A 7,027-nucleotide genomic window follows, 5' to 3' on the forward strand; every position below is an offset into this window, starting at 1 on the left:
AATGACATGTCATAAGACTTGCCCATATAGTCTGATCGAGTCTTTACTAGTTCGCGCCCAGGATTCACTAATAGAAGGTTAGGTCACTTTCGAAATCATAACCTGTATAGGCCCCATGAATATCATTAAGGTTGTCATATGTGCCGAATAAAAATGACACAAATAGGGGAAAATCTAAACAAAGAATGAATGTACAAAGAGAAAAAAGTTGTCAACCTTAATGACAAGTATTGTCAAAAATTCAAAAAATTGTATGTCGGCTGATTGCTTGGCCTAACCTTATTCAGTGAATCCTGGTTCGCGCCATACATCTTTGTGTTTGTATGCTAGGTTCTTAACTATTGAGGCCACCGTAGCTCAGAGGTTAGCATGTCCGCCTTTGATGCTGAACGCCTGGTTCAAATCCCGGCGAGAACATTTTTTAGCGGTGGTTATCCCCTCTTAATGCTGGCAACATTTGTGAGGTACTTTGCCATGTAAAACTTCTCCTCAAAAGAGGTGTCGCACTGCCGCACGCCGTTCGGGAATAAACTTGAATCGGACTGCACTCATTGATATGTGAGAAGTTTGCCCCTGTTCCTTAATGGAATATTCATGGGCAAATTTGCATTTGCAGGTTCTTAACTATAATACACACACACAACCAAAACTCGTTGACAGATAGTGTACTCAACGAGAAAAAATTGTACTCAGCTGTTTGCGGTACACTACCTGTTAGTTATGCATGGGTACAACTCTGAGATTGCAATATTTCTTCTGCTGGGCTAATCTCACCAGCCCGTTTATACTACGAGTAAAGAGATTTACATTTGTCAACAGCGATGTTTTTGAAAGCATTTTTATGGTGATCAGAATTTTTATTGTGTTTAACAAATATATTGTGGTCTGCAATTAAATGTGTGAAACAATATTATTAAATTTAACTCCAAATTTTATAAATTCAATAAGAAATTGTCAGATGTTGACAAAAAGTGCAGGCCAAAACTACCTATAATAACTGGTATTCAATACAAGCGCAGTGTTGCATTTGAATTTGGAAGGAGATTTGCTGCAAATCCCCTCACATAAGTAGTGCTCACACTCAAAATCTATGGGAAACCTCATTGCAAAACACGAGATTTGCGAAAGCTCGTCGCAAATCTAGATTTTATCTAAGTGGAAACAAGGCTTAAACAAGACGTTACGTGTAGCCTGAATCAAATAGTAGAAACGGTGAATAAACGTAGATGTACCGTGTAAACTTATCATTGTTCGATATAGAATGACATGTTGGGCTTTGTCAAAACATCCATTTCCAGGTAGTGGCAGTTGGCCAACAACAAAATACCGAGTACAATATCAAAATAAGTGACAGAGTATGATTTTGATCAAAGACAATTCGGGAAAAGATGCTCCCACAATACGACTAATCAATGAAATCCTTATTGCCAACAGTGGTGAGTTTGTCTGGCGTGTTATAAAAACTGCTCGCAAATTAATGCTCATATTCACAAAACTTAAAGTGGCGTTAATGTCTTGTTTAAAGCCCCAACTAGACGAGCCGACAAGTCTTGTCTTATGTACGTCAAATACGAATAGAGCGCGCTCTAATTGCCATGTATTCTGAAATGTATTGTACTTTTTTATAGACATGTCTCAACATGAATGTTCGAGGCAATAAAAGCTCGATTTAATCGAAAAAGTTGCATATATATTCCAAAATCCATTTGTCATATTATATTTCATCATTCATATAAAAAAATCATTGACCTACCTAATTTCTTATGGTTGTTATCCTTCAAGCATGGTAATTTGTATATATTTTTTTGTGTAATACGGCTGGGGAGCCAATTTTGTAACTTCTAAGCGAAATTTTTTTTTAATATTGTAGTTTTTTTTAGGAATATTTGAATAATTTCCCTTAATATGTACATACATATATAGATTTTATATGCTTATACATTTTTTTATTGTATAATTATAATTATGAAATAACTTTGCTCAGGAATCCTACTTTGTAATACAGATATTTGGCCGTAAGGCTTTTGTATTATACTGAAATAAATAAATAAAAAAATAAAAATAAAAAAATGTTTCTTACTTATCGCACGATGTGTACAACTTTCAGAGTAGCAATTTTTGAAATTACATATGACTTGTCGGCTCGTCTAATGGGGGCTTAAGTCTTATTTATGTCTTGTTTACACTTAGAGCAAATCTAGATTTGCGACGAGCTTTCGCAAAACTCGTGTTTTGCGACGAGGTTTCCCATACATTTTGAGTGTGAGCAAATCTACTTAGTTGAGGTGTTTTGCAGCAAACTTCCTTCGAAATTGAAATGCAACACTGCGTTTGTATTGAATACCGGTTATTATTGGTAGTTTTGGCCAGCACTTTTTGCCAACATCTGACAATTTCTTATTGAATTTATAAAATTTGGTGTTAAATTTAATAAAATCGTTTCATATATTAAATTGCAGACCACAATATATGTGTTAAACACAATAAAAATTCTGATCAGCATAAAAATGCTTTCAAAAACAACCCTGTTGACAAAAGCAAATCTCTTTAATCGTAGTGTAAACGGGTTTGGGAGATTATCTTAAATCAAGTAGATTTGGGTGTTAGTGTAAACATGGTTTAAAGTAGGGTTATTTGACGGACTTCCTTTATGGAACTGTCAAATAAACCTACTATAAAACTGATTTAAGTTTTGTGAATGCGGGTGTTAAACCCCATTTACATTGGCCACTAAATCCGGATTTAATGGCTCGATCACCTGTTTTCCCTTTATAAAATCAGCTGATGAAAGCCTTAAATCCGGATTTAGTGGCCAATGTAAACGGAGTTTAATGCCCATATTCACAAAACTTAGAACAGCTTTATAGTAGGGTTATTTGACAGTTCTTAAAGGAAATCTGTCAAATAAGCCTACTTTAACGCTACTTCAAGTTTTGTGAATACGGGTGTAAGTGTGCACACAGTGGTAATATACTATGACACCGATGACCCTTTAGGGTTACCAACGGTAACGCTGATCCTGTTATAAGAAAACTATACTAAACTCCTTATTTCCTTACAGTAGTATTTTATCGTCGACCTACCGATCGTTTCGACCTTCTAAAATGTTACATGCGACTCCAAATGCCTCGGATTAACCAAGTTTATTGACGGCAGTAAATGTGTTCACACATGACGTCCTCGCTTGAGCACTACACAACTTTATGCATTCTGTGATCGTCCGGATCTCTCTCTGCAGGACCGTATTATGGTCAGGGATTCGGAAACAGATGTCAGTTCCTGGGTCCGTGTAGCATGTACTTCCAGATGGCGATACCAAAGCTTCGTCAATCCAAGACTGTGCCAGTGGCAGCTGTGCTTCGCAATGGTCATCAAGTGTCATCTCAGTTATTCCATCCAGTTTTCCTACCGTCGACTCGCTAATACGCAAAGGTATGAACTTCTCGTACCCTCTATTACCCTCATTCCTTTATCGTCTTAAGCATCAGGGAGTCGGTGGCTGTCTCACACATAATCTGTATGTCGATGGATCGGATATGTAAAATCAAAATCTTACTCTCTAAATACCTCTCATGTAATACCTATATTGCCCTAATCGATAAAAAGGTTTTTTGGGGGTATTTTTGTGGTAGGGGTGATCCCCCTAATGCTAGGGGACAAAGTTGGGTATCAGAATTGTACTTTACTTTGAACAACCTTTCATATAATACTCATATTGGTCTAATCAAAAAATGTATTTTGGGGGTGGGGTGACCCCCTGATATTAGGGGCAAAAGTTATGCATCAAATTCTTACTCCTCTTTAACACACCTTTTATTCGATACCCATATTGTCCAATCGATAAAAAAACATTTTGGGGGAGTAGTTTTGGGGGTGGGGTAACCCCCCTGAAGCTAGGGGTCAAAGTTGTGTATCTAATCGCCATGAAATGTCGTATGTTTTGCACTTTGTTTTTATAGACATGTGTCTACATGTATGTTCGATGAAATAAAAGCTCGATTTAATCGAAAAAGTTGGATATTTTTTCCAAAATCCATTTGTCATATTAAATTTTTCTTACGTATCACACGATGTGTACATCTTTCAAAACAGCAATTTAAATTACATATGACATGTCGGCTCGTCTAATGGGAGCTTAATCGTTAAAAATGTTTTTTGGTAGGTAGTTTTGAGGGTGGGGTGACCCCCTGAGGCTAGGGGCCAAAGTTGTGTTCAAAAATCTTAATCTACTTTTACACACCTTTCATTCGATACCCATGTTGCCCTAATTATTAAAAATTAGTTTGGGAAAAAATATCGCCATTTTCATGTATAGACACGAAAGTCGTCAGCATTGATATTGACAGCTGTTCGCTGGTGCGGAATACTACCACTGAGCTACCATCCTATTACACATTTTGATGACGAAGTAAAGTCTTGTTTACACTTGGAGCAAATCTAGATTTGCGACGAGGTTTCCCATACATTTTCAGTGTGAGCAAATCTACTTATTGATTTTGTTCCAAGTGTAAACAACACTTGAAGGCATGCAGTCAACAGCACAACTCGAAGCCGCAAGTTGAGTGGTTAGTGAACGGCGTTAATTTTCAACTGTTTTTTAAGACAGGTGGCAACATAGAGTTCTCATATGAAACATTAAAAAAAATAAATTAAATAGAAAATGAGCTTATAACGAACTAATAATGGCAAAAATTAGTTTGAAAAGAAAAGAGGTTTCATGAAAAATTAAAAGGTCGAAAAAAAATTTTTGTGTCCCCAAACAGGGAATGTCCCCAAACAATGCGCTAGAACCACAAAAGAAGTGAGGACAGTCCCCAAACAATGGAAATGTCCCCAAAGAATGCGGGAGACTGAAAAAATGTCCTTGAACAATGCGCTGGGCATATATATATATATATATATATATTTTTTTTTTTTTTTATAAATATATATATAAATCTCAATCGATTTCTATGAAAATCCCTCATGCCATATTTCGCGAGAATCAGGCGAACATTTCATATATATTGTTCCGTATAGACTCAAAAATGGCTGAACCGACTTCCTTGAAATTTTCACAGATTGTGTTAGTTGGTCTGGAAGGAAACATAGCCTATATAATTTGTTGATATCGGCAGGGGGCGGACGCTTCCCCATTCCCTAAAAATACTACCCAAACATAAAAGTGGACCGAAGTGACAATCATGACAATATGGGACACAAATGGATAATATTAGGCATAAAACATTGGGTCCAAGTAATGGGAGGTCGCCCATCTTCAAATACCCCCAAATGGGCATATTAGACCACCATGGTACTCAAATGAAAGGTATTTGGGAGTACATTTCGAATATGACACTAAAATTTGCGTTCAAGTCTAGGTGGTGCTTTCCCCCTAAAGATATGTCAAATGGGTTATTTGACCCGTAATGACAATATGGGACTCATATGAAAGGTATTTGAAAGTACATAACGAATTTGTTATACAATTTTGGAGCCCAGGGTTTTGGGGTACGCCCTAAAGCAACCCCTAAACTGAACATCAATTCCGTTGGGAATAAAGAACGAATTTGATATCTCTTTTCAGTGCAAAGTACCGGTGGCCGCCCAGCCCCAAACACCCTCCTAACGGTTCATATTTACCGGCCAGGGCAAGATGGGGCTCAAATTAAAGGGATTTGGAAGTGCAGCACGAATTTGATATTCCTATTTGAGTCGAAATGTCTGAGGTGCCATCCCTCCTCTAATGAGAACATTACGCTAAGGAAGAACATTACCGTCAGGAACTGAGAAATAACAAATTCTCACACATCAATGAGTGCTTTCCGATTCAAGTTTAAAATCAATGATAAGGGACCTTTTTTTATAGCCGAGTCCGAACGGCATCCCGACACTCTTTTGGGGAATTTTTTTTAAATGATCATGCATGGCATTGTACCTCCCAATTGTCGCCAACATTAAGAGGGGATAAACACCGCTTTATCCGATGTTCTCGCCAGGATTCATTCGGTTCGGCCAGTATATATATATATATTTATACCGAATTTCATTGATACTTCAAGCGCATTTATTAACAAATCTTCCCAAAATTTCGCAAAACGGTTTCCTAGATAATTATCTCAACATCTAAGGATTTTGGTCAAAATCAGTTTAGATTTAAATATAGCTACCGTGTATATGTATATATATATATATATATATATATATATATATATATATATATATATATATATATATATATATATATATATATATATACATATATATATATATATATATGTATATATATATATATATATATATATATATATATATATATATATATATATATATATATATATATATATATATATATATATTTTTTTTTTTTTTTTTATAAATATATATATAAATCTCAATCGATTTCTATGAAAATCCCTCATGCCATATTTCGCGAGAATCAGGCGAACATTTCATATATATTGTTCCGTATAGACTCAAAAATGGCTGAACCGACTTCCTTGAAATTTTCACAGATTGTGTTAGTTGGTCTGGAAGGAAACATAGCCTATATAATTTGTTGATATCGGCAGGGGGCGGACGCTTCCCCATTCCCTAAAAATACTACCCAAACATAAAAGTGGACCGAAGTGACAATCATGACAATATGGGACACAAATGGATAATATTAGGCATAAAACATTGGGTCCAAGTAATGGGAGGTCGCCCATCTTCAAATACCCCCAAATGGGCATATTAGACCACCATGGTACTCAAATGAAAGGTATTTGGGAGTACATTTCGAATATGACACTAAAATTTGCGTTCAAGTCTAGGTGGTGCTTTCCCCCTAAAGATATGTCAAATGGGTTATTTGACCCGTAATGACAATATGGGACTCATATGAAAGGTATTTGAAAGTACATAACGAATTTGTTATACAATTTTGGAGCCCAGGGTTTTGGGGTACGCCCTAAAGCAACCCCTAAACTGAACATCAATTCCGTTGGGAATAAAGAACGAATTTGATATCTCTTTTCAGTGCAAAGTACCGGTGGCCGCCCAGCCC

The 7,027-nt window shown here is 36.3% G+C and overlaps 1 long non-coding RNA gene across 1 annotated transcript; it reads left to right on the top strand.

Moving 5' to 3' along the window:
* Positions 1-2,373: 2,373 nt before the first annotated feature.
* LOC106095528 (uncharacterized) lies at positions 2,374-3,580 on the top strand. Its single transcript, XR_001222753.2, has 2 exons — positions 2,374-3,007; positions 3,062-3,580. It is a non-coding gene; the product is annotated as an uncharacterized LOC106095528 (long non-coding RNA).
* Positions 3,581-7,027: the final 3,447 nt, after the last annotated feature.

Source organism: Stomoxys calcitrans, chromosome 1, assembly GCF_963082655.1.
Source record: "Stomoxys calcitrans chromosome 1, idStoCalc2.1, whole genome shotgun sequence".
In the NCBI taxonomy this organism is placed as follows: domain Eukaryota; kingdom Metazoa; phylum Arthropoda; class Insecta; order Diptera; family Muscidae; genus Stomoxys; species Stomoxys calcitrans.